This window comes from Suricata suricatta, chromosome 10 (assembly GCF_006229205.1).
Source record: "Suricata suricatta isolate VVHF042 chromosome 10, meerkat_22Aug2017_6uvM2_HiC, whole genome shotgun sequence".
In the NCBI taxonomy this organism is placed as follows: domain Eukaryota; kingdom Metazoa; phylum Chordata; class Mammalia; order Carnivora; family Herpestidae; genus Suricata; species Suricata suricatta.
This window is the reverse complement of record NC_043709.1, coordinates 46723306-46750465: the sequence shown is the minus strand read 5'-3', so window position 1 is coordinate 46750465 and position 27160 is coordinate 46723306. Positions and strand designations below refer to the sequence as shown.

Genomic DNA, 27160 nt, shown 5'->3' with positions numbered 1-27160 from the left:
CTACAAGTGCTGAGTGCTAAGCCTCCACTGGGCACAGCATGAAGCCTCCTCGGACTGCCCAAGCCTGCTTGTGATCTGTGACAAGGTGCCTCCCTCTCCATTTTGTGTCACCCTTTATTAAGTGAGTATCAAAGTGTCTTAGAGGGCTTTTCCATTTGAATTTCAGCCTTCCCTCTCTCCAAAGGGAATTCCACAGAGTCTGGGCCAGAGAGTAATCCTCAAGTGATAGGTTTGATTCTGTGTCATGCTTTGACATTCTATTCTGTGACTATTCTATTCTGTTCTTCCACCAGCCAAGGCTCTCTCACTAGGACAAGGGTGTCATACCTGGCTCCCTCTTCCTTTTGCTGATGTCTCTATTTCTCACACAAATAGATTTCTCTTAATTACCTGTGAGAGATTAAATTGGTACCATCTCTATGAAGGACAATTTTGCAATCCTTTGAGCCAGCAATTCTACTTTTATAACTTTATCTTATAAATATGCTTCCCCATATGTGAATTTATTGAAAGAGTTTACTGTGTTTTAAGTTGTAAGTTACTGTATTGTAACTTAAATGTCCTTCTGCAGGGAACTAGTTAGATATATTGTGTTTCCTCCAGGACCCAGAGTGAGAACAGGCTCTGCAGCAGGTCCAGATGACAGTGCAGGCTGCTCTGCTTTCCAGGGCTTCCAGACCAGCACGTCCAGGTGGGTTGGACCTGCCTCAGATGTCAGATGTTATATCCATCAGGGTCCGGCTGGGAAAACTGAAACTACCAGAGGCATTTCCCCAAAAAAAGCTTAATATAAACTATTGGTTAATGAGTTACTGGAGAACTTTGAAAAGCTAAAGGGAGAAAAGGATAGTCACTCCAGAAAGCAGCTCACACCCCTGACGCTGGAAAAGCAAAGGGAAATGTTGATGTTACTGAAACACAGAGGTTTGCCCTAGAGGCCTCAGGGGGTTGGTGAGACCTCGGCCCAGCTGGTACTGGTGCCTCTTAGGCAGCAAAGCGAGGCTGCTTCTGGGAATGACAGAAGGAAGGGAGAAAGGAAGGAGGGAAGGAAGGGAAGCAAATGAAGGAAAGGAAGGAAGGAGAAGCATTGGAGACTGCAACCATCTACTACCATGGAGAAAACAGTCATAATTAAGGTGCTGCTGAGAGCAAAAAGTGAGTGAAAGTGTGCGTTCTGGTCTCTAGTGTCCTCTCTTAGCAAACCTAGAGGGAAGGAGTTAGCAGGATCCGAAGGATCTGCACAGCCCAAAAGGTAAGACTGGGAATGAGGGACAGTGACTTATTGACTTCTACCTATCTGACCCTTTAAAAGAAAGAAGCAGGGTTTTTTTTATGTGCTAACATGGTAGGAGTTCAAAAAAAGACAAGTTACAGGTGAGTGTGTATAGTATACCATCAACTTGGATAAAAGAAAGACAAAAGAAAGAAGAAAATGTTATATAATAGCATCTTTCACAGACGCTTTTTCCCTCTCTCATGAGTCCAACGCCATTAGTAGCAGCTATGAAGATAATGAACATTTCATTCAATTTATAATTCTATGGAGACTTTTAGGTATTGATAGCTATTACAACTATTGGCTTCACATAAAATAACACCTGTGACTCTTTCTAGATTTACTTTGATAGGTCTGTTTCCTCTTTTAGAGACAAACATATATCAAAATCCTTTAAAGACAACTTTTATTTGCATTTGAAAAATAAGAAATCAGTCACACCACAAATCTAACAATCTTCTATCATTTTCTCAGTGCAATGGAAACATTGGAGAATTTGTATTTGTGTTGAATCTGTATGTGCCTCTAACCATGTTTTTCTTTTACAAACAAAAATGTATTACATATAAGCAAAATACTGTCAGACAAAACGGTTGAAGAATGAAGATACAAAGAAGAGTAAGACAGAGCCCCTGTTTCAAATCTGATTACAGTTGAGTGAGGGAACAGACATACACACAAAGAACCCAGGAAATGATGGAAAGAAGGATTCAAGGAAGGGGCTAAATGTGAGCACTCTGGTATTCTGAAGATGCTTTTAAATCTAGTGCCAGAAAGTTTGATCCAAGACTGGGGACTAAAGAGCAGACAGGATAAGAGAGCTGCTTTTAAGTTCTATCCTGGGAAACACCTGATCGAGAGGACCTTTCACTTTCTCTTTTGTTCTGCCCCAGGTAGCTGAATCCAGGCCAGAACTAACATTTGCTCAAGATCGGGTCCCAAAAAGGTAAGTCACTTGCTCTTTGTTATCTTATTTTCCCTTGCCACTTTAGAAGTCAGAGTAACGCTGTTTTAGAAACCACCCTTCCATCAACACGTGATCCATTAGCCTTGTGTTTGCATATATGTAATTCTTTTCTGAAATACCTTGCAAGGCAACTGAAATTCCAGTTTCCAAGCTTAGTAATGCTCTTGAGCTCTGTAGCTTCCTCTTGGTTCATATTTTCGTGGGCTTTCCTTGGTAAATCTTGATCTCAGTCTCTGCCAAGAAGCAATCAGTTAGGCAGCCGCTTACTTTGGCGGTTTTCCATAAGTTTTAACTGCTTTTTCCTCACATGAATGAATTTCTGATTGCACAACTGAAAAGAAAAATGACAAAATTAAATCAATGGATTCTGTTTCAGAAGCAAAATTGCTGATACTTCACATTAGTGTCAGTAAGAATCAAATAAACAGGGTGTGTGATTAAGACTTACCAATGAGCCAAGTGCAATTTATCCTCCAGACTTCTCGCTGTGGGATGCCTTTGTTGACAAAGAAGTGTCTGGCTTTTGAATCAATGGGGCACCTTTTGGAGGGGCTCCAGTTCTCCAGTTTCTCTTGACAACATGTACTTCTTTTCCTTTTTTTTTTTTTTCTTTTTTTGGTGAGCTTGAGGGACTTCTAACCATACAAGGCCATGACTGAATAAAGAAAGTAATTCTTAGTAAGGCATAAGTCACTGCAAGCCTCACATACCATTAATAACATGTTCATGTTGTGCCTCCACTGAACAAGACACAGGGAACAAAATTTGAAGGTACATAATTCTTTTCATTTTAATGCCTTCACTGTTGATGAACAGTTATCTAAAAATTATCTAAAAATTGCCTTCCCTTTTCCTCAGTGATTATTGGCCTAAGTCACTATCCCTTTGGAAGTATCCACAAGGACACAGATTTTTCTGGAATCACTAACTCTGTAGATTTGGAAGCATTAATTCTCTGACCACTTAAAACCAGATGTCATGTCTTAAGGTCAGACCAGAGGGCACTGTCCACTGTCTTCCTAAGAACCTTCTAAATCTCTACCCTACACCAAAATAAATTTTGAAATATTCTTTTATCATGTAGTATATAGGCACCTTAGTAACTTCAGGTCAAGGCCAAATGCCTATCATTATTCCTGTTGAAATAACTGTTCTATTAGTAATGCTATATCAAATACCAATAAGGGACTAAGAATTTTTCAAAACATAAATCGGTTTTCCTCTCCTTAGTAGTTTATGATTATTGATTCCCTTAAAACATTCATTTGGGTTTTGCTAGAGCAATGAGTTCATAAAATCTTAGTACTATGTTGTTCAGTCTTCAGTCTCTCGGCTTCCAGTAATTGAATTAATAATGTTTGACAGTATAGTGATATGCCAGTTGTAAAATACTGCACAATGAATTTAAAGAAACTGTTTCAATATCTCAGAGCATAACTTACAGAATAAGTTTTAGGAATCCTATTCATTTAATTTAATGACAGCTGTGGCAGACACTGAGGCTAATACTCCAAACCATTCCCACCTCCTTCTCAGGTACTGCAGAAGCTGCAAAGCTAAAGTCCCTTTGACGCTAGAGCCCTTTGCAGCTGATGGTCGGGTGTAACTTACGTTTTGCTGATGAGAAGCACTTGCATAAATTGAATTAGATGGGAGAAAGGCAAAGCATAAGCAACTGTTGTGATGGTGTACGTCATGGTGGTAGCAGCAGTACGTGGTTCTGAAAAGGCAGCTCTATCAGCAGCTTTCTGATCACCACAGCAGTGACAGATTCCTGGAGCCAGGGCTTAGAGAGGTGGCTTATTCTTAATTTAGCAATGAATATCCTGGTTCTCCAACTTCCTGACATGAGTGAGTCTGTTCTATTCTAGAATTTACTTCTTCTGCATTCCCAATGATTCTGTAAGCCACTTTGTGTCAGTCAGTCATCTATTGCCACAATAATAGAATATGACAAACACCCCCAAATGGAGTGGCTTAAAACAATAAACTTTAACTATTGCTCATGAATCTGTGGGTCAGCTGACCAGTTCCAGTAGTCTAGGTTGAGCATGACTGACCTCACTGAGCTTGCTCAGTGGTCAGCTGATGGGTGAGCTAGAAGTTGGCTGGTCTCCAATGACCTCAACTAGGACAACTCATCATTGCTCCCTTACCTTCCAGCAGACTAGTCTGGATTATTCTCATGAGAGACGAGTGTACCAAGAGGGAGAGCAAAGTGTGCAAGGCCTCTTGAGGATTAGGCTTGGAACCAGCACACCATCACTCATCACTCCTACCACATTCCATTGGCCAAAGCAAGACAAAAGGCCAGCCCAGATTTAAGAGTGAGGAAACAGACTCAGCCCTTTGATGGGAGGAGTTACAGAGTCACACTGTAAAGGAACAATGAAAATTTGGTTCTGTTATTATAGGCTTACCCTGAAAATACCCACTCTACTTTAAATATCTGAATTAGTTATGTTCTCTGCAGTTTAACTCAGACCAATACAACAGTAGGTTTGCATTTATCTTGATTCCCTCTTAAAACACTATAAAATGACAGGAAACAAATAAAACAGGTATAAATTGGTGAGGTCAAAGAGAATGGCAGAGGAGACAACTGCAAAATAGAGATGTGGACAAGTATTGGCGACATGGAAACAGAGTCCGTTGCAGGCTGGGCTCTGTGAAAAAGAGATGGACCCTGAGATGAAGTTGAAGGAACTGAATGTTTATTAGTGAGGGCTCCTGAGATCAACATCTATGGAAGGGAGGCCAAGGGAGCAGGACTGGTTGGAAGTCGGGCTTCAAAGCAGGCCTGACAACAGCCTCAGCTGCCCCCATGGAAAGTCCAGAACTAAAAGAGCTTGTCAGATATGCCATGTGCTGGGCCATAATGGGTTTTCCTAGGAAGGGCATGACCTTGGATAAGGCGGCTCCCTCCAGTGGAGCTAACAGTAAAGGGCACAGATAGTAGACAACTCTCCTTCCCTAAAGTAAAACATGGACAGGTGCATCACCATAAGCATGTTCCTACTAAGCAACCAATGTTCCTAACAAATGACAGTATTTGAAGCCATAGGCAAAAATATCTCTGCTCTTACTGGGAGCCAGTTTCAATGCAGCTATTAGAGCTTTAGTCCCCAAACCTTCAAGAGTGAAGGAAGGTACCTGTCAGCACTGGTACCTTTACTTCTGGTTCAAAACTCCCAGAGACAAAACACTGGACCTGAATCTCACTGTGCCCTTTCTGTTCCCTATGCTGTCTCCTCTATTTACCATGTTGTGGTTCACTTTGCACCTGCATGAGGCCATCCACAGCCTTGTGCTTCCAGAGAATCTGGTGGTGTTGGTGCCATGCAAACAGGAAAGCCAGATGCAGGGTCCAGCAGGACATTATGCTTGTGAATTTCACAGGCAAAGGAAGAGTTGAAGTTGGAGCTGGAGAGGAGCACAGGAATCCTGACCTTAGAGGGAAGCAAGGAGAAAAGGAACTGGACCTGAGGGATTGGCCTAGAACTTACGTTGTTACCTATAGGTATATAAAACCCACATTAAAAAATATTGTCAACACTAGTGAACCAAGAAGAGAAAAAAATATTGACTCCTTAAAATTTATTCCAGTTACAGTCATTTGTAAACTGGCTGCCACCATTTATGCCTGATTCCCATATGACATGATAACAAGTGTACATGTAATAAAGTGTGTGTTCAGTAAGTTGATTGGAAAGCTAAACTTTCCACTACATGGACAGCTGTTAGGGTTTCTTACTTCTTCTCAGTAATCGCATAACACTGGAGGGCACATGAGCCAGGGGGCAACTCTAATGAGAGAAAACTGTGGAACAAATATGTGTTTCAAAGAAATGTTCTCTTTACAACATAAGCTACTTTGTTATTTGAATCATATTCTCTTGATTATGGGCTTTTATTGTTAAGAAAGCAAGTATCCATTTCCAATAAATGCTTTTGCTTAGCTAAAGGCAGTGAAACATGTGCAAACGCTTCATGAATTGAAAATTCTGTAATGTGAGTAGTTCCTGGTATTAGGTGTTAAGAATGGTCTCCTTTTGTACCGTTTTGTACCACCCTTCATCTTTGTTTTTCCTAAACAGTGGAACTCAATGCAGCTTAACATTACCAGTTAGTCTCCAATTTATTATGAATAATATCTTTTCTGATTATTACTATTGTTATTATCTAATGTTTATTGAGTGCTCATTACATGTCTTAAGACTATATACGTTGTACCAGAATGGTTTCATCAGGAGAACAGGGCCAAGGATAAATGGTACAGGAATAAGGGGCTTCATATAGAAATGATAGCTTACAGGGGTGCCTGGGTGGTTCAGTTGGTTAAGCATCCAACTTCGGCTCCGGTCATGATCTCATGGTTCGTGGGTTCAAGCCCTCCTACATTGGCCTCTGTGCTGACAGCTCAAAGCCCGGAGCCTTCTTCACATTCTGTCTCTTCCTCTCTCAGCCCCTCCCCCACTCATTTTAAATAGATGACAGCTTACATAAATATGAGAGGACCTGGAGGAGTTAAGGTCTAGAAGGTGGCAGCCAGATGAGTGGAGAGTCACTGATGTGTCCATTCTAAAGCCCTAGGGTGTGAATGGAGGGACTCAGACTCAGTATGTCCAGAAATCCTGCCATGGCTACAGAATCAGGACTCACAGAGAGGGCTATGTCTGGTGAGGCCTGGATGAGCTGTAGCAACTATTAGTCCAGAAACATTGGTCTCCCTTCACTTTTGTCTTCCAAGTCTTGCGCATGTCACAAACTCCAAGTCTCATTCACAAACTCCCACCTGGAACCACATAGGAAAGGAGATTCTGGGAAAGGTTGTTCCCAGCCTTAGATAGGGGTAATATTGATGGTGCCAAGTTACCACCAGGCAATGCAGCACACAGACAACTCTAGTATCTAGGAAACAAGTGTTACTGTTAACATTTTTTGGCAGTTAAAATGCTGAGATGTTCAGTAACTTGCCTGAGGTCACATGTTAATAGGTGGCAGAGCTAAAACTCAAACCCCGGTAGTTCTGATACTCTTAGTGATTATTGTTCAATGGCCCTTCAAAATCTATAAATACTGATTATCTGTCATAATATGTAATATTATTTCCTATCCCCATGAGTACCAGAGGCATAGGTTTTGACTCTTCTAGAACACTGTGGTTAAGAGATAAAGATATCAGAACTAAAGTGATGTGTCATGGATGCAAGTCTCCTTTGGAGCCATATTGGGACATTTCTGCTGCCCAGGTGTTCTGCAAGCTGGAAGTTTCTGCTAAGGTATCAGGTGTTCTGCAGCTTAGGAACTACACCATCAAAAAGTCTCATTTCTTCCTTTGGTTGGAGAAAAATTAATGCCTGCACTCCTTACTTCTCCCGTCTTTTCTATATACTGTGTCCAATACAATGACACCTTGAACCCTCCTTTTGGAAAAGAAGGAAGAATATGCTTTCCACTACCTCAAGTCAAGTGAGAAGAGCTTCAAGGGAACATTTGAAAAGCTCAACCAATGTTCCTTGGACTTTGTGAAACGGAATGGCTAATATCTAATTCCTGCCTGGGGTCAATGGTGAAAGATTCCAGGTAGAATTGCTGGTTTAATGGCAGAATGACACGAGGTGGGTGCATTAGGAACAACTACACTTCTGCCACAGTAGGGCAAAAACGTCTGAGTTTCCTTGAGCTCTGACCTAAGGGTATTTCCTGGAGGTGGATTGTCAGAGGTCCAGGTGCTGAGGGTGAGGTCCTTGATGTGCAGCCCAGCCCACATCAGGAGAGCTGCAGTCAGAGGTCCTTAGTGGGCACACCTCCAAAACATCTCAAGAGCCAGTAATTGTGCACCTGCCACTGCAGAGGAAATCATCAGATTACAGGCTACACAAACCACAAAAAGTCTTTTTCATTAATCTCCTCTCCTCTGAGCCTGGCCCTGCAAAATAGGGAAGAGGAGATGGACAAAGTAAACAAGCCAGCAGAGAAGTCAAGTATGTGTCTCTCTCCAACTGGGCACATTTGGGGGGAGAAGGGGCAGAAGGAAAGGAAAGTGGAGCTGGATTGGCATTTTATACTACATGAGAACTTTAAAAACCCCAACCAGAGGCTGTTCTGGTGACTGTAAGTAACCAAGAGATTTTCTTTCTCTATCTGTGAGTAACTGAAAAAGTTTAGGTGTCAAGACTGTATCTATGAATGGTATCTAACAGGGAGAAACAGGAAAGAATAAAGTTGATTTCTGCATGACCCTATTCAGTCCAGCTTGTAGGTAAAATGATTATTACTAATATAATAGGAACAATGGGACAACATAGAAGAACTCTTAGCAACTGAAAATATTATAGCAGAATCTTAAAATGCCGTATGGAAGTTAGAAAGTAAAGGTGAAGCCACCTCCTGGAACTTAGATCAAAAAGAACTAAAAGACAATAAAAATCAACAGTCATTGGGGAGGTCCAAAAGATTATAAGTGACGTTATAATAGGAGTTTACAAAATAAAAAATGTAGAGAGAGAAAATTTTTTAAAACTTTTCAAGAAATTTTCCCAGAACTGAAAGATGAATTTCTAAAATAAAATCATATGCATTAGTTATTCAGCAAATATCTGAAAACACCTTTTGTGTGCTAGGCCCTAATCTAGAACTGTAGCTGGGACTAAAACAGAGTCCCTGCCAAGAGCTTGCATCCTCCTAGGAAAGACAGGATAGACGAACAGTGACATATGTCAGGTGGTTATAGGTGTCATTAAGGAAAATAAACCAGGATAAAGGAATATGAAATAATGAGGTGGTGGGATTTTAAGCCAGGTGGTCAGGGAAGGCGTCTTTGGTAAGGTGACGGTTGAGCAGAGGGAGCGAGAGATACAGACATGCCAGAAATGTAAGCACAGCAAAAGCAAGCCTTGTTTACTAATGTACCCCAACTACCATAGGAACATTTGTTGAATGAATGAATCAAGGCATAGGGAAAAGCACACGCGAAGGCCATGAAACAAAAGCATCTTTGGCTTGTTCAAGAATGCCTGTGTAGCTGGAACAGTGGAAGCTTGGGGGGAAATGGTAGGTGATGACCTTGTAGGCCACAGCAAAGATTTTGGCTTTTATTCCAAGACAGATGAAAATCCATTGCAGGGTTCTGGACGTCAGAGTGTCATGAGACAATTGCTATTGTTAAAGAACTACCCTTGCTTCTCTGAGGAAGGTAGACTGTAAGGAGGTGAGACTAGGGAGCAGGGGGACCACACTGGTCCAGGCAAATGTTATCGGTGGCTTGGAGTAGGGTAGTATGAGTGGAGATAGTGAGAAATTATCAGATTATTGATAAATCTCAAAGATTATACAAGGCTTGTTGATGAATTAATTAGATGCCATATGTGAGAGAAACAGAAAAGTGAAGGATGAAATGCAGGTTTTTGGCCTAAACAATGGGAAAGATAGAAGGGGACTGTCAGTTGCAAGTTTGCATGTAAAGACCTGATGCAAGGGATTATTTTGGACTTAATAATTGTGAGATGCCTACAGGATATGCAAGTGGAGATGTCATATGTATGTCTTTGCTAAATAAATAAATTTAGGGTGAAAATGCATATTCCAGCTGATCCTCCTCAATACAAAACGTCTATCTTAAGGGCCAGACAAGTGATCAGATTTTAAAGCTCATTTCCTACCCTGAGATCTGACAATACAATAGTCCTCTCCTCACTGCTGAACTAAAAGCCATTGAAATTCCCCTTTTATGACTCCTACAGGATTTTCCCTTCCCCACATACATGACTTGCATTCTCCCCCATTCCTCTAGCTTCTTGAGGAATAGGTCCCTCTTATTTTAGAAAAAAGAACAGAAATACAAACCCTTTATTTGACCACCCTATTCTTTCTTCCTCGTTTCCCTGAAAAACGTGATTGCTTCCCCGTCTGGTCTCTGATGAAGCTTTCTCTCCTTAACCGTGATTTCCCTCTCCAGAACCCTCCCCAAACCAGTCCTTTCAAGGCCAACCTCATAGCCTATTCTCTGATCTGTGTATCCTGGCTGGGACGCTGTACCATTCCCTGTGGTTGACTTCTCATGCGGCCTCCCCGGGGACTCAAAATTTGGGCATCTGCTCTCCTCTCTGCGTTCTTTCTCTCTCAGAAAGCTCATCATTTCCGTAACTGCAGCAAACACCCCTGTGTGGATGACTCCCAACTCTTCATTTTGGTCTTTGCTTTCTATCAGAGTTTGGACTTCTAGAAGTATCCAAGCGAAGTGGTTCTCTGGAGTAAGCGCTGGAATCAGATAGCTTGTGTTTAACTATGTATACTTGGAGGTATATTTACCTCTCATCCTTTTATAAAATGAGAATAAGATTAGTACATATCTCACACAGTTTCCATGAGAATTAGATGAGTTTATATATGTAAAACACATTGTGCCTAGCACATAGTAAATATCATTATTGGAGATCACACTGTCACGGCAAACTCCATTAAACAACACCAAATTCTTCCTTTGCTTCTCTCCCTCTCTAATTGGTCCTCAAGTTTTTCTGTGACATCTTTAGTTCTCAGACCCACAAAGTTAACATTATTCCATGAAGTGCCAAATATATATCATTTTTATATGTTTTAGATTTTAAAATTCTAAAAGGTTTTAATGTTTCCTAAACATCAGTGTCCCTGATTCACCCCTTCCCTACCACATGCCTAGGAAAGCAATGCTAAAGACCAGATGCCATGATGATAACATAAAAATTTTTTTAAAAATAATAATATACACTGTGCTATATAACAAGTAGTCATCTAAGGAGCTTTTTACATATATTAACTTGTTTAATCTTCACAATAATTCTATAAAGCAGAAATATCTCTATTTTACAGCCAAGGAAACTGAGGCACAGAGAAGTTAAGTAACTTGACCATGATTGATTATTGACCCAGAGTAATCTTCACATTTGCAAATACATAAAGGAATGCAAAATATCATTTAGGAAAACTATATGAAAGCTACATGGAAGACCCAAAGAAAAGAAATCCTAAAACTCACTCTCACATCGTTGATACAAATTAGCTCTATTTCTGGGTTGTGAGAGGAAAAAATAAGTAGGGATCACATTTTTTAAAAAATTGTGGGGAACCGGGGTGGCTCAGTCAGTTAAGCATCCAACTTCAGCTTAGGTCATGATCTCACAACTTGCGGGTTGGAGCCTCACATTGGGCTCTGTGCTGACAGCTCAGAGCCTGGAACCTGCTTCGGATTGTCTCCCTCTCTCTCTGTCCCTCCCCCACTCATGCTCTGTCTCCTTCAAAAATAAACATCTTTTTAAAGAGGTTTTTTTTTTTAAGTTTTTTTTTAAAGATGCAATTAGTCATTTCTTCATGTCTCTGATTCTAAGTGAATCACAGAAGAGGCCCGAAAAATCGACTGCTCTGCCCTAGAAGGAGAAACACGTTACATGGTGTGCTCTGAAAATCACATGCTTCTCCTCTTTGCCTGCCACAGGGAACAGTTTTGGATCTACACAAATAAGGAGTGCTATCTGAGCTAATCTGTGACTTTGAAAATCAGTCAAGTATTCCCCACACACAGCAGCTCGTCAGCACCTACCTGAACTGTAGGTCTTCACTCTTCTGAAGAGAGTGTGACAAGGCTGGAGCCAATGGCTGGCCTAGCAAGCTGCACTCTGTCATGGAAAGCAAAATCCCCAAAGCTGGGCTGCCCCACCAACACTCAGCACCTCCCGTGAGTGAAGGAGAGACTGTAGCTGACTGCAGTGCAAGACTGATGTGGTGAGCTGAGGAGTTGAACAGATCAGTCATTTTCCTGTTGCATAAGCAGAAATTCATACCTCTTGGCTTTTTGTTAGAGAAGGAGGGAAAAGTGTGGCTTGTTACCTCAGAAAATTCTGCCCAATGAGAGGCTGGCCCTTCGGAGGATCTGCCCTAGATGCCACACAGAGTTTTGCAAACCTGGCTCAAAAGTTCTCAAAATAGTTATCGTTGCTTACATAGCAGTTAGAAAAATGAAATGAGAAGAAACCTTGTAATATAATATTTTATACCACCTCATTGGTATTCAACTATGTTTTTCTAACTCAGATGATATCCATATGGGGGAAGAATTCAGATTTAATTTTATTAAAGATAATTAACACTACTTTGAAACAGTATTTATCTATATGTCATTCCACCTCCAGCAAAATATTTATGGATAAGGATGCTTCAGCTGCCACACATAGTCTTGACTGGCGTTCAAGCGGATTATTAGCTGTCTTGCCCCTGGCATCCATTCTGCCTTAGTGACTTCTGTCCTCCACCACTGCTGAATGTGACTGGAGGCGTACAGATTCCAGAGGCAGCCAGATGAAGCGGAGAAGCTGCAGGAAGCACACACTGGAAGAAACGTGAGCGCAGTTCCCCCGAGACAGGTGTACGTTAGTGTAACCATGGTTTTTAATCCCCTCATATGCTCCCTTTGTAACTATACCTGCCTTGAACAGTATGTTCAAAAGAAAAATGATAATAGCTAACAGCTGGACTCTTTCTAGCACTTTCTTATCAAGTACCTTCTAGTTTGCAGCCTCCCAGAACAAAGAGGGTCTCTGTTGCTTAAGCCCAGAAGCTTGATTTATAAACTGAGCATAATGAACCCTGTCAAAATGTTATTACCAATTGGTTTGTACCATAATATATGTGTGGAGCAGCTATTATAAACAAGGATGGCTTATTTTAATGCACTAGAACTTTCCCTTTGTTAACTTTCTCTTAGCCCTGGGAGTTGTAATGTCTCCTTTGTTTGTAGTTAGATAGCTGCCATTTAGCCAGCTGCCCTCAGATATCCATTTCCATCTGATTTCTTTGGAGCTACAATTCCCATATTAAAGTGGAATCCATTTCTTTTATCCCCCTTGAGTGATGAACAGAAAAAGATCCTGTCTACAACTGATCTAACACGTGTGTGTTCTCTCTCATAAGAGCCAGTAGCCAAGTTAAATCTCGAGCTATGTGTAATAATTACATTACATTCCTCCTGGAACCCACGTATGTCAAAGCATCTGCTCCACAAGACAGCCTGGAACCAAGGTGTAATCAAGCCTTTCACTGGTCCCACTGGACCGGGCTATGAATCATCTCCCTGTCTTACCCAACTGACACAGATAAATAGCAACTGAACAGCATTTTGTCTCCTGAAGAGTATAATTTCCTTAAATTAACATAAGGCACTAGTTGTTGTATTCACTTGCAGCTTTTTAAGGCCAGACATATCTCAGGAAGGCCTAACTAATTTCAGGAAGCAACCCACACGTGGAAAAAGCCTATTACAGAGTTGAAATCCTCTTAAGGAGATGGAGTAGGCAGAATCGGCCTCACGGTCACCTGTCTGGGAAATGTGAGCTGATGGGACCTGAGCAGCACTGCAGCTCCAGGCAAGAACGCCACCTTTTGTTCTCAGGTTCATTTTATTGCCTAAATCCTTCTGTCACCTGCCTCCTCCCTAGGGGCTGAGCTAATAAGAGATTGTTACATCTATCAGCAAGTCCATCTGGTTCACTGAAATTTATCTCACAAACAGTAGCTGGTCAAAAACCGAGAAAGCGGTACAGAGCGGTCTAATTTTTCTAAGTTTCCCCCTTCCTCCACACACACACAACTTTGTAGGGGAAAATAAAGCACTCGCTTCCTTTTGACTGGAGCAGCAACCTGTAAGTAAGGGATCCTTTCCGAGCATTCAGATCTGCCCTCAATCGGGGCTGAATATTCATCCCAGTTGTTCGTGGTATTTTATTCAGGTTAAACTTGCAATGATTCAGTCTTCCACTGAACGTGACTTCTCTCCTAAATCTTCATAACCTGGAGTGAGTACAAATTGTTTAGGCATATGCAAAAGGTAATAATGCATTCATAAAATAAATAAAGAGTGGGAAAACAATTTTCTTCCTTGGAAATTACTGCTAAATATTTTAAGAATCGGTGGGGATTGTGATGTTTTTTAACCACGAGTCAGATTGACTGCACTCTGGCCACCCCCCAGACTTGCTAGAATGGAGTTTCCCAAACTTGGTGCGACAGTTCAGAAACCCGTGTTCTGTAACCGCCTGGGTCTGAATCCTGGCTCTGCTCTAGGGATGGTAGTGGCCTGGAGATAATAAGAGCGCCTCCACCATGAGCAGGGAGTGAGAATTCATTTGGCTAATATAGGTGAAATATTTAAATAGTGACTAGTAATCATAAGTGCTACCTAGTATCTTGACTACAGTCCACAGAACACTAGTTGCAAGAGTCGTTCCTGGGGAAACGAGTCTGTGGTCAAAGAAGATTGGAAATACTTCACATTAACATATTTCATGAGATCTATAAAGCTATCAGTTAGGTACCACTAAGAAAGAAAAAGCAGGACACAGGCTCTCCTGGGGATTTGGCAGTTCTGATTTCAGTTTCACTGCTTTCTTGGCATGTGGGAGGTAATCCTTTTGCACCTGTCTCGGTAACAAAATACACCCTCCACTACTGGATATCTTCCTTTCTTAAGTTCAGTCAAGCACTTGGTTACTGCTTTGCAAGAAAATATGGAATGGTTCATCCTGTGATAGTGAAGTTGTGTCTAACTGCTCTGTCTCCATACTTTTGGCATACCCAGTTAGGCAGGTCTCAACTGCTGCCTGCCAACAGCCACAGTAAAATGCCACTGTCCAAGAAGTGCCCTAGCTTCAGAGATGACAAAATGTGGGAAGAAAGTACTGCTTAGAATTGATGAAATATTTATGCCACCCTTTAGGAGAACCCCGGTGCATATTAGCATATACAAGGCGAGGAAGCCCTGAAGTCTAGGAGCCACATTCCCTGATTTAAGCCAACGTACTGGACCGCACACCTTCTTACAAGTGAACACAGTGTACTGAAATAGAACCTGACAAATCTGAGCATTACAGAATAGTTAGAAGAGATTTTGCAGCTCCTTTAGAGTCAGGCAGCAATAAAGAAAAGGAAGACTGGCTTAATGGCATTCCTCCCCATATATGGGATCTTAACATATTGAGTATTTTAAACTGGAGGAGTTTGAGAAAAGGTCGCTCTGAGCTCCTCTGCTCCCAACTCTTCCCCTGAAATGGGTCATAAAATCATTATGTGAGTGGTGCCCTCCCTATCCACCTAGAAGAGGAGCATCCTTTCTCCAAAGACAAAGCGATGTCCAAAAGAATCCTAAGAAACAGGCCTTGCTAACTTTCCCCCAGTTTAGTACACTCACCTCATATTTTTTAACCCATCATGTTTCCACACCACTTCCCAATCTTCGTCAAACCCAGCATAAAGATACACAGTCTGTGTCTTCAGGCCTTCATTTTCTTAGGAAGGCTTCTGCATCACATAAAACTTATATTCAACACATTCAACACATTTGTGTGCTTCTTTCCTATTAATCTGTCTTTGTCAGTTTAATTTTCAGACCCAGCCAGGGACTCTAAGAGAGAGGAGGAAAACATTTTTCTCCTCTACAACCCTGTTTGGGATCAAAGACAGAAAAGTAGCCCCAAAGAACTCCTAGAGACTAGGGATGAGTCAGTCTCTCTGTACTTTTGAGGAAAATACTTGCCTTGATCTCAGCCCAGGTACCCATCATGATGAGACAGCTCCTTAGAACTGGTCAAATTCTAGTTTAATAACAAACATTATTGAGGTCTCAGTGTAACAGCCCTGAGCTCAGCAACAGAGCTACGAAATGATTGTGGAAGTTCCGTTTCATAATCTGTGAAAAGGAAAGAGTAACAACACAATAATGGTGTTATTGTCCATATGCAATGAAGAAATGTATCTAAAGCACTTAATTTCAGTGCCTGGCACAGATTGGTGCAAGGTTCATTCCAGTGAGGAAGATGGAAAGGAAATGTAAGAAAACTGAAGAAGCAAGGGCCACCACCACTCCCCTGTCCCAAAGAAGGCAGATTCCTATAGAAGCCACCAAGCAAATGGCTTATTGTCCTCTGGTTTACTTTAACCTTAAATTCAATCCTTTCTAGTTCCTTTGTGCCTGCAAAAGGACAAGAACCAAATGAGACTTCAGCCTACTTGGCATCTGGTCATCTGCCCCTTGCAAACACTGGGTTGCTGCAGAGCCAAGCAATGCTTGTTCTGACTTCAGCGGGCATTTGGGATGCGAACTGGCAGTGAGAACATCTGTTAGCAGCGGGAGAGAGAAGGTGCATACAACCCGAGGAAGGCAGGCAAAACTCAGGGCTTTCACTTCCAGCCCCAGAATGGCAAGCCAGGTGCTTGATGGTGGCACCTTAGCTACTGCCCGAAAGCCCCCTCTGACCCTCTGTACTGGGGGCCACTGAAAGAACTCTTGCCCACTTGCATTGGAGTTACAACTAGACTAGGGAGCAGAGATTTTAAAGACAGGGTTGCTTGTCCTCACGGGGACCTACTTCACAGCCAAGCTTCCATTTCTTTCTCCCTGTCTGAGAGGCACTGCAGCCACTCCTCCACTTTTGTAGTGCTTTTAGGTCCTCCCGGCTACTGGGGGCAAGACGTTAGACTCTTAGAAGCTTAATCTCCTGCTGGGAAAGAGAAACTGAAGTGAAGAGAGGATATTGTAAAGGGGGTTATTGGGGGATGGGAAAACTATTAAGTCAGCTTACTTTCTTTTCCTGTTTTTCATCTTAAGTGACTCAAAAGGAGGGGGAAGGGGGATAATTCAACTGAAAATAGTGACTACTGGCAGAAAGTTGCAAGAGCATTGGTTCTGAATGTTCTCTTCAAAGTGAGATACTGTTTTCTGTTACTGTAGGGTCAGTTCTCTCTGTATTAGTTTGATAACTAAAAGCTACTTGGTAAAATGGAAAAAACTTATTTAAAATACTCACGAGGGAATTCATAGGCTTCATTGCTCCAGACTAAGTGTTGTAATAAGGATAGCTTGTCTCGTGTGCCAAATCTCTCCCAAAAGAATAAAGAATATCAGATTATTAAAAATCTAATTGAACTCATTTACAAAATGTTAACTAATAGAGACAACCTTGTATGATTTGTATGATATCCATCTGATATCCCGTGGATGGTTAATTAGTGTTGTTTGATTTCACTCCTCTTTAAGAATTACAGCTACAGCTATCTATTTATGGTGACTTCTTCATAATTGGAGCAAAACACCACACAGACATCGAAACTTCAGCAATTGGCAGTAGTAACCAAAGTGATAACTAAGTTGGTTTTCTCCATGCAGACATTAATTGGGATAAGGAACAATTTGTTGAATCAACAAAGACTGTCCCCACCTATGAGGTGGAAAGGAAAAGCAAGGTAGAAGAGAACAAAGAAATAGAAAAAAATGCTGCCCAGACTCACACCCATGAGAATGAGTGGGGGTAAGACAAGAGAAGAAAGGTGGAGGTAGAGATACAGAGATGCAGCCAAGTAAAAGTTTAGTAGACAAGGCATTTTCAAACCAGTAAAGGAACTTAAAGATTGTAAGGGAAAGATCTCTCGGTTGTTAATCTTTTTCTTTTCTTTTCTTTTCTTTCTTACTTTTTTTTTGTGGCAGTCTCTACAACTGCCTAGAAGATGGAGAGAGACCACAGAGAAAAAGATGGTATATATCATTGGTTTCCATGGCAATGACTAACAGTGTCACCATCAGAGCATCATGACTTCAGAATAGGAATGAGACTACAGTAACTAATAATAGCATATACTAACATATTCCTTTTAAATCACTCCCCAAGCACTTAGTATTTATCACTAATTTTCGCAACACTGTGATGTAGAAAGCATTAACCATTTTATTTCAGAAATTAAGAAACTGAAACAGAAGTTTAAGTGAACACTGTGCCTGAGAAGTAGTATTGCTGCTAGTCTTTCACCATACAGTGTAAACTTACAGAAGAATCTATGTGAAAAACTGTTTCATTGGTTTCAGGACAAGTAATGTATTTTGAGCTAATATTTTTGGAAAGCATACTAGCATTGTGTGGAGGGAAAAAAAACATTCCTAACAACTATTCATATGTTTCTTCTTTGCTTACAAAACAAGAAGCAGCAGAAACTTCAACCATTTCAACAGCTCAGGGTTGCTTTCCAAACTTCTTGCATCAAAGATTGCTAGTCTATCTTCCCCTTATTGCAACTGGCACTCTTTCAGGCTTTTTATATTTTTTCTGGGCTTTGTTTCACTTTAGTCTTCTCTCTCCGTCTCTCTCATCTGTCTTTTCATTCATCTGACATCTCTCTCTATCTCTCATTCATCTGTCCCCTAACCCCCTTCAAACATACTTTTAATGCCAGGCATGACACCATGATCATATCACTATAAATTCATAGGAGAACTAATTAACATGGAGAGCAAGTTTGTATAGCAGTGGAGAAGACTTTGGAGGTGGACAATCTGAGTTCTAATTCTGTCTCTGCCACCCACCAGCAGGGTGACCTTAGGCCAATCACTTCCCAGACCTTAAAATGTAAGAGTATGAACTTCACAGAGTTGTTGAGACTAAAACTGAATAATGTACATGGAGCACTTCACAATAATTATTCCTGGGGCTTTGAAAACCCAGGGGTCTCTCCCTAGGTGGCTGTCCTTCCACTTTCTCATACCCTATTTCACATTTCCCACCTTGGCTCTAAAGCCTTTGACACTTACTTCCTTTTAGGGGGCTCTGTCTACTGATACCATGAGGACAAGAAGAAGGATGCTCAGAAAAGCTATGTTCACACTCAGTATCTATGAGGACCTCAGGAAGTAGCTGAGGGACTGTAGATCCAGAGACCAAAATTTTCTTCCAGTGTGCCCTCTTACAAATTGTGTGATCTTGAGCAAGCTACTTAACTTCTCAGACTTTCATTTTCCTCTTCTCTGAAATGTCATCTGTATTCCGTAGGGAGTCATAGGGATCTTGTGAAAGTTAAATGTGATATGAAGATGAAAATTGCCTTGTATAGGAGCATAACATACAATAGATGCTCAATAAAGTATGAACTGAATGTGACTATGAACTTAAAATATTCCCTACCATCCTCACTTTCCTCAAATTTAACAATTCTAGGATATCCTATAATGCAGTTGCTAAAATCATGTAGTGGAAGAATGTTTATTGACACAAATCAATGCTCATGATCTATTACTAAGTGAAAAGAAGTATTATATCATTTTTCTTTGTTTTTTTTTGAAGAGAATTCTTTTTTTTTTTAAGGTTTTTATTTTTGAGAGACAGAGACAGCACGAGCAGGGGAGGGTCGAAGAGAGAGGGAGACACAGAATCTGAAGCAGGCTCCAGGCTCTGAGCTAGCTGTCAGCACAGAGCCTGACGCATGGCTCGAACCCACAAACCATGAGATCATGACCTGAGCCGAAGCCGAACGCGCAACCGACTGAGCCACCCAGGCGCCCCACATTTTTCTTTGTTTTTAAACACACACACCACACCACACACAGACACACACACACACATTTTTCAAAATGTTAACAGTGATTCTCTCAGTAACGGTTGTGTGGTGGGTGTGTGTGTGTGGGTGTGGTTTCCCATGTTTTCCAAGTGTTCTGGATTAAGCCTGAATCCCTTTCCTTTTAGGAAGAAAAAAATAAAATTTAAATTTAAAAAGGAAACTATGGCAACTTTTAAAAAGTATTAATATTCTTGGGTACATAAAGCATGACCATGGAAGAAAAGCAGTAAAAGCAGCAGGGAATGTGGAGAGAGGAAGAAGCTGCCAAGATCTGAGGAGAAGGGAGAGTGAGGAAAAGAGGTCAGAGAAAGGACATGTGTTAAGTCAGGGCTAAGACTCAGAAAGAGCCTTGTCTTTTTCCAGGCATTTGATTCTGGGACCGCCAAAAAGCCTGTGGGGACACAAGGCCATGTCCCAGCCAGGCAAACCACCACATTCAAATTCCATTAGAGAACGGGCAGTCGGTAGGCTTCAGAGCCCTGGTGTGCCTATCTTTTCTCTCTTGGGTCTGTAGAAAGGGTGATAACCTTGCCTGCTTACATAAAAGCTAAGGGATGACCCAGATGGCCTCTAATGTGGCTGTCAAGCCTAGGATACTTCGGTTTACTAGGTTAAACGAGCAATAAACCAAAAGCTGTTGCCACTAGGTGGCATGCCCCAAATACTATTTCACTTTGAAACTGGTAAAAAAGTTAAACCAGACACCCTCTAAGTCCAAAGCATTGTTTGAGGCAACAAGGTAAAAACCATTTAAGGTTTTCAGTTTCTTCCTGTTAAAAACAAGCAACAACAACAACATATAACAATCACCACCTTCACAACACTCCTTTCTAGAATAATAAACTCAATGTATTTCTCATGAACCCATCGCAGAGTCTCCTCAGGAGGCTCCCCTCCCTGTCCTTGGCCCCATCGGAGTCTATAACTACCCTTAGCCAACCAAAATAAATAAGTGGCCCTATAATACTCCAAAAGTGAAAATAGGTCTCTGGAATCATCATTGAATAATGTCCAACCATAGAGGTCAGGTTACCATTAGATGAAGGAGGACAAGAAAGGTCCTAATGGGGATCTGTTAGAGTTGAGGAAAGAATGGTATTTAGCCATTCTTTCATTCAAAATGAACATACTCCTTTTGACCTAATGAGCTTCTCTTACTAAATATCAGTGCTACTGGCAGAACCTCTATATTTAGCTAGAGCTATCAGTTATTTACACCTTGTTGCCTTTTCTCCTAAAAGTCAGATGCTGTAGGATATTCTGTAAAAATGGGATTGTCTTTAGATGATTAAAGAGAGAGATCATTTTGGAGCACATGAAAAGTGCACCCAGAAAGGATGGGACAGGTTGAACTTGAACTTGAGGACTCTATAGGGGGCTGCTGAGGCTCACTGGACTCTCAGCATTTTTGAGTGAAGAGAGGAAAGAGTGGAGAAATAATTAAAGGGAAGTGATGAAAGAAAGGGATGTGGCAAGACATGCTTTGCATAATGTGCAGATTTGCCTAGGACTATCTGGATTATAAAGCCCTAGTAAGGAAATGTGAAGAAATATAGGCAGTTTGGTATTTTCTGATTGTATAACTCTAACAGGAAACTGCCCCAATTCCCTGTTATTTAAGTGAATTAACTATATGAGATATGACAGTAAATATAAGGACAGATTTTTTTAAAGCAAACACCCCTTGTATTCACACAAATGGGTACTACCCCTTTCAAAGTGGAGACTTAGGAAGCTGATCACTCATTTTAATGATACAGACCATTTGGGGAGTTCCTCTTTTTGAATTGATTTTGGCAACTGACACATATCTTTTGAAAAGCCACAATACTAACAAAACATCATTCTTTTTGAAGATGGATTTCACTTGTTGATAGAACCAAAAGTTATTTGGAGCTAAATCTGGCAAGAAGAAAGGATGACCAATGAGAATATTCTTTTTCTGGTCCAAAATGAGATGACTTTGAAGGATTGACTGGAACAGGTGCTCTGGTTTTAAGCTGAGCCCCAATACCCATTCCACTATTTCATTAGCTTTGTAAATATAAGCAAGTTATGAAATCATCATGTGCCTCAGTTTCCTCATCTATAAAATATAGATGATAATAGGACCTACCTCACAATGTTAATATGTGATTAATTGAGCTAATTCATGTAAAATATTTCCATCGTGCCGATTCATACTGTTTATTAAATAAAGAGTAATATTGGCAGTGGTGGCAATAGCCATAATAGTGGCAGCCACAGTAAGATGTGGCTTATGAATACAAGGAGGCAATTTAAAAAGTATACAATTTCCCAAAGTAACAACTTTTAATAACCACACTAATTTGCATGTGTGTTCTGAAATATTTTTAAATCTTCTTTTTGCTTATTAGCCAATCCTTATTTTAGAAAATTTTTTATGTTTTATTTATATTTGAGAGACAGAGACCGTGTGAGCAGGGGAGAGTCAGAGAGAGAGGGAGATACAGAATCTGAAGCAGGCTCCAGGCTCTGAGCTGTCAGCACAGAGCCCGACACGGGGCTCTAACCCATGAACCATGAGATCATGACCTGAGCCAAAGCCGGACACTTAACCAACTGAGCCACCCAGGCACCCCTAGCCAATCCTTATTTAAACTCAGGTGGCACATATTTCCAAAAAGCTTCTCCAGTCAGTGGAGAATATTTAAGTAGGCAGTTTCTGCATCAGTGGTTTTAAATTATTATACCAATACATTAGAATAAATTAAGATGTTCTATTTTCTAGACATGTCAAATAGTATGTCTTTTGTTAATTCACAATAAAGATGTACAGGCTAGTGTAAATCATTTTAAAAACTAAACCAGATGTGATCAGCCAATCAAATAATTATTGACCATGAATTTTGGACTTCATGGGCTAGCCACTGTGCTAGCTACCAGATATTTAGGGATGAACCAAATAGACATACCAGGCTGGGCAGAAATTCTTGGATTCTTAAAACTGCTTGTAGCTAAAAACAAACAAAAACCCAAAAAAACACTTCTAGCTAAGGCCCCCTCACACACATGCATAAACCATACACACACACACACACACTACACACGGGGCATCATCTCTGGAAGAACACCCAAGAAAATAGTGATTGCCTCTGGAGAGCAACCATTTTATACCATTTTGTACCGAGTTACCTACCATGTGTGTCCATTATCTTTTCAAAAAGTAAAGAGAAGCAAAAAATTTAAACTTTTATATAAACCAAGAAATTTAGTAGTTTTTATCTATTATTCTATCTTTGTATATCCCTCTTAACTCAGAAAATTAAATCATTCATAGCAATATAGTATTGCTATTGATCCCCAGCCCATTACTCCTAATTTCCCTTGTAAGCCCATACTAACAGCTGTGCAGTCTATCAGTCCACGTACCCTGGTGATGGCCTGTTGGAATGCTTTGCTGAATGAATTTGCTGTGGCAGGGTTATCAGGATCTCACCGCCTGGCTGGGTAACCATTCTGTAGCTGGCCAGCAGGGTCTGCAACCCACACAGCAGAGCCGTCCGGCATCCGTCTCATCCATCAGCAGCAAGTAGCCCAGAGGCACTAAGCAGTGACCTTCCTCTGTGAATGCTGAGGCTCATTTTCCTTCTTGGAGCTCACTGCTCCGTGCTTGGTTCCAGAGAGCAGTATGTCCTTCCACTTTAACCTTGTCAAGAAATCCATCAATCAGTCTATCAGCAAATATTTATTAATCATCTCCCATGTACAAGGCACCATGATAGATGTTTTGGGAGGATGTCAAGAAATACAAAATGTGGTTTCTAGCCTACAAGAGTTTATTGTCTAGTTCAAGAGATAAAACGTGTCACGATTCAAAAGGTAGAATCATAAAGGGGAGAATCTTAAAGGTGACAGACAAATTAAGAGGTGAAGGGGGAATGGGAACTAACATTTATCAAATGCCTATACACTGTGCAAGGTGCTTCATATATGCTTTTCACTTAATCATCCTGCCAGCCTGCTTTTAACTCCATTTTATAGACTTAGAGATGAAGAAAGTTGCCTAAAATCACACCGACAACAGCAGCACTTGCATTAAAACTTCAGTAAATGTAACTCCAAGGCTCTACTTTGCTGACTCCAAAGTTTTGCTTTTCCTCACATGTGTTATACTTCCCCATAGAAAGCCAGGGTTCTAGGAATTAATAGGAATGAGTTATCACTTGAAGTGATAACATTAGATACCATGAATTAGGTGTGAAATCTGAGGAAAGCTTTCAAAGGGTTAAAAAGCCAAAGATGGGTAGAATGCTGTAAGGTAAGGGGAAGGAAATGTATTTTCATTTGTTTTTGTTGTTGTTGTTTTATTTTTTTAATATTTTTATTTATTTTTGAAAGAGAGACAGAGTGTGAGCTGGGAAGGGCAGAGAGAGAAGGAGACACAGTATACGAAGCAGGCTCCAGGCTCTGAGCTGTCAGCACAGGGCCTGACACGGGGCTGAACTCATCAGCCGTGAGATCATGACCTAAGCTGAAGTTGGACACCCAACCAACTGAGCCACCCAGGCGCCCCTCCATTTGTAAGAAAGGCCTGAACTGTGGTGTAGACATCGAAAAGCCCAAGCTGGTGAGAAGAGCATTAAGTACCCATCCCCTGTCACCTGCTCTTCAACATACGTATACAGCATGGTCCTGGACATGTAGGTCCTTTAGGAATCAGCCAGTCTATAATAAGTGAGCCCTTCTTGGGACGCTGGACCCCTGGGAATACACTGGGAATGGCATGGACCCGGAGCCTCTTAAAACCTTATAGTCTCCTTAGAGATTCTTGTTGTATATAAGGTGTGAGACCGTGGATTTACTTTATAAGTAATGAGTATATTAAAACAAACGTAGATATTTTGGAGTAGACTCCAACATTGACATTAATGTTTTTAATATGAGGCATTAATGCAATGCCTACTTTATAGTGGGATTATGAGCTTGGGGCACTGGCACAGACAGCTGGTAATAATAGGTTACTGTCCCCTGCCCCTGGGGGTCTCTCAGGGTAGAGGCCAAGAAGTGCTAGTACGGACAAGACACATATGTGGAGGCAAAGGTAAAGGAAAGTAGGTCTATAATGCTACTCTGAGTCTCCATGTTCTGGTCTCCCTTGTCACCCATACTCTTATGCCGTTTTCATTTCTTATACTAATTAGAAAATCTCTCATTAGGACACTCCATGAAGTGCTTGGTCCTGATAAGTCACCCTTGACTCTGTTCTTTGTCTCAACCCCACATCTGATCCATCAATAAATCCTGTTGGCTCTACCTTGGAAATGTATCTGGAGTCCACAGTGTCACCACCTCTACTCCAGATACCCTGGCCCAAAGCTCATCTTCACTCCCCTGCATTGTCTCAGTAGCCTCCCAGCTGGTTTCCCCATTTCAGCCCTTGCCCCCAGAGTCCACCTTCAACAGCAGCCAGAGGGATCTTGTTACAGCCTACCTCAGAATATGAGAGTGCTCTGCTCAAAACCCTCAGTGACATTCTGTCCCCCTCAGACTAAAAGCCCGAGGCCTCCAAATGGCCAATAAGGCCCCTCCAGTCCTTTCCAGCCACCTCCTGTGTTCTCCCTGCCCTCACCCGTTCCCCAGCCACACCTGCCTCTTCACTGTTTCTGAGCAAGCCAAGCTCCTTCTTCCTCAGGGCTCTTGTACTTTCTATTCCTTCTCCCTGGGATACTCTTCCTCCACATATCTACATGGTGTTCCCCCTGACTCCCCTCCAGATCTCCGTGCAAGGTCACTTTTTCATTGAGTCCTGTCCTATCTTTGCAAAGCCCTTCCACACTGTGCTAACAATATCTGATATGCCATGTATTAAACTTGTTCACTGCCTCCCTCCCTCCGCTAAAATGTCTGTTCCACAAGCACAAGGATTCTTATCATTTCATGTATTCCCTGTACCTTGAACAGTGCCTGAAACTTGGTAGGAAAGAAATAATAGCTGAATGAAATGAATCTGCTAATCTTTGGCTCAAAAAAAATTTTTTAATAAAGCACACATCAAACTAAACCACCTGCCAAGAGGCAAAGAGAAATTGCATTAAATAAAATTTAAAGCAAGTTGCAGAATTTGTGTAGCATAATTTTACTGTTTAAATGATATATTTGGCTATATATATATACATTATGGAACACTAACCATAGGCAAGCAGTTTGATAAACATACCATACGTAGACCATGTGATCACTCTTAGGTGAATGTGTGTCATTGCAGGAACCAAACCATTGGACAGTGGGAATGAGGTTTGAGGGACCAAGAGAAGACTAGACTTACTTTTTACCATCTCCATTAGTCGAATGTCTTATAACAAATACGTATTATAATTGAAAAAGAAAAAGATTTGAGAAGACTGGATATCAGTCTTGTTTCTATTGAACACTTTCCATTTTCATTTTTATCTTCTCACAGAATGATTTCCTTTCTATTTGGGGGCTGTGATAATTTACATGATTGTAAGTCTCTCAGGAATTCTTTCTTAACTTCGATAGAAAATATTACAAGTGTTGGTGCCATCCAGAAAGCAAAGGATTATGATGCCTTTTTACTCCCTTTGGGTTGCATTTTTTTAAAGATAACTTGTTCCAATTGGCATGATTATGAAATAAGAAATTATTACATACAAGATTGCCACAATCCACATTTTCTGCCTATCTATACGTGCCACATGTTCTTAAGATTTCTATCACCTCAGTATCTACAATTTCCACATCTGTAGTATAACAGCGTGGTGCAACAGCCCTTTGCAATGCTGCACCCCAACAGAAAGAGGCCATGCCTGCCGCAGTTTCACAACACGCAGGGTCTTTCCTGCCTCCATTGGACAGATGCCCAGAAAGGCGAGGCCGAGGATTCTCAAGGTCTCCACGCAGAGGCCAGGCCTGTCAGAACTGCAGTGACTCCACACAGTCAGCAAGGGACACTGTATGTGCGGCAGTTTGCGTGTGGCAGTTTGCCTGCGTCCCTCTGGCTCGCGTTTGTTGTTGAGTTGAGCCATCCGGGCCCTTCACGGGGCAACAGAGACTCCACTACTTAGCACATCTGGGTTTCCACCGCGGGGCTTCTGAACAGTTCCTGCAGCCGCTCGCTGACCACGCCCTTTCCCAGGCCCGGCCCACAGGAAGTCGGGCCGCGAGGGGAGGAGGCGTCGCAAGTTGTGGGAACCACACCAACTTCCAGTACTGACAAGATCTACTCCCCCCCCCCCCACCCCCGTTACTCTAGAAACGGGCTCAGAACCAGCTTTAGTCCTCTCCCCCACCCCCCAGCCCTCTTGCCCTGAATGGCTGACTTGGGTGATGTTTATACTCCTGTTTTCATACTTAAGGAGGTTTGGGGGGCAGGGATCGACTCGGTTACCACTCAGACTGCACACAAGAAACCTGATGCTCAACTTTTTGAATCAGGTCATGCAAGTGGGGGGGCGGGAGTAGGAAGGGAAACTAGATAGCATTTTATACATATTTGGAGAGAGAGAGAGCTAGAGATTTTTTTT

The 27160-nt window shown here is 41.5% G+C and overlaps 1 long non-coding RNA gene across 1 annotated transcript; it reads right to left on the bottom strand.

The window, feature by feature from the left end:
* Positions 1-2324: 2324 nt before the first annotated feature.
* LOC115304994 lies at positions 2325-11966 on the bottom strand. The gene is made up of 3 exons (XR_003914712.1): positions 11824-11966; positions 2692-2898; positions 2325-2574 (listed from the first exon to the last, which is right to left on the bottom strand). It is a non-coding gene; the product is annotated as an uncharacterized LOC115304994 (long non-coding RNA).
* Between the last annotated feature and the right edge of the window lie 15194 nt (positions 11967-27160).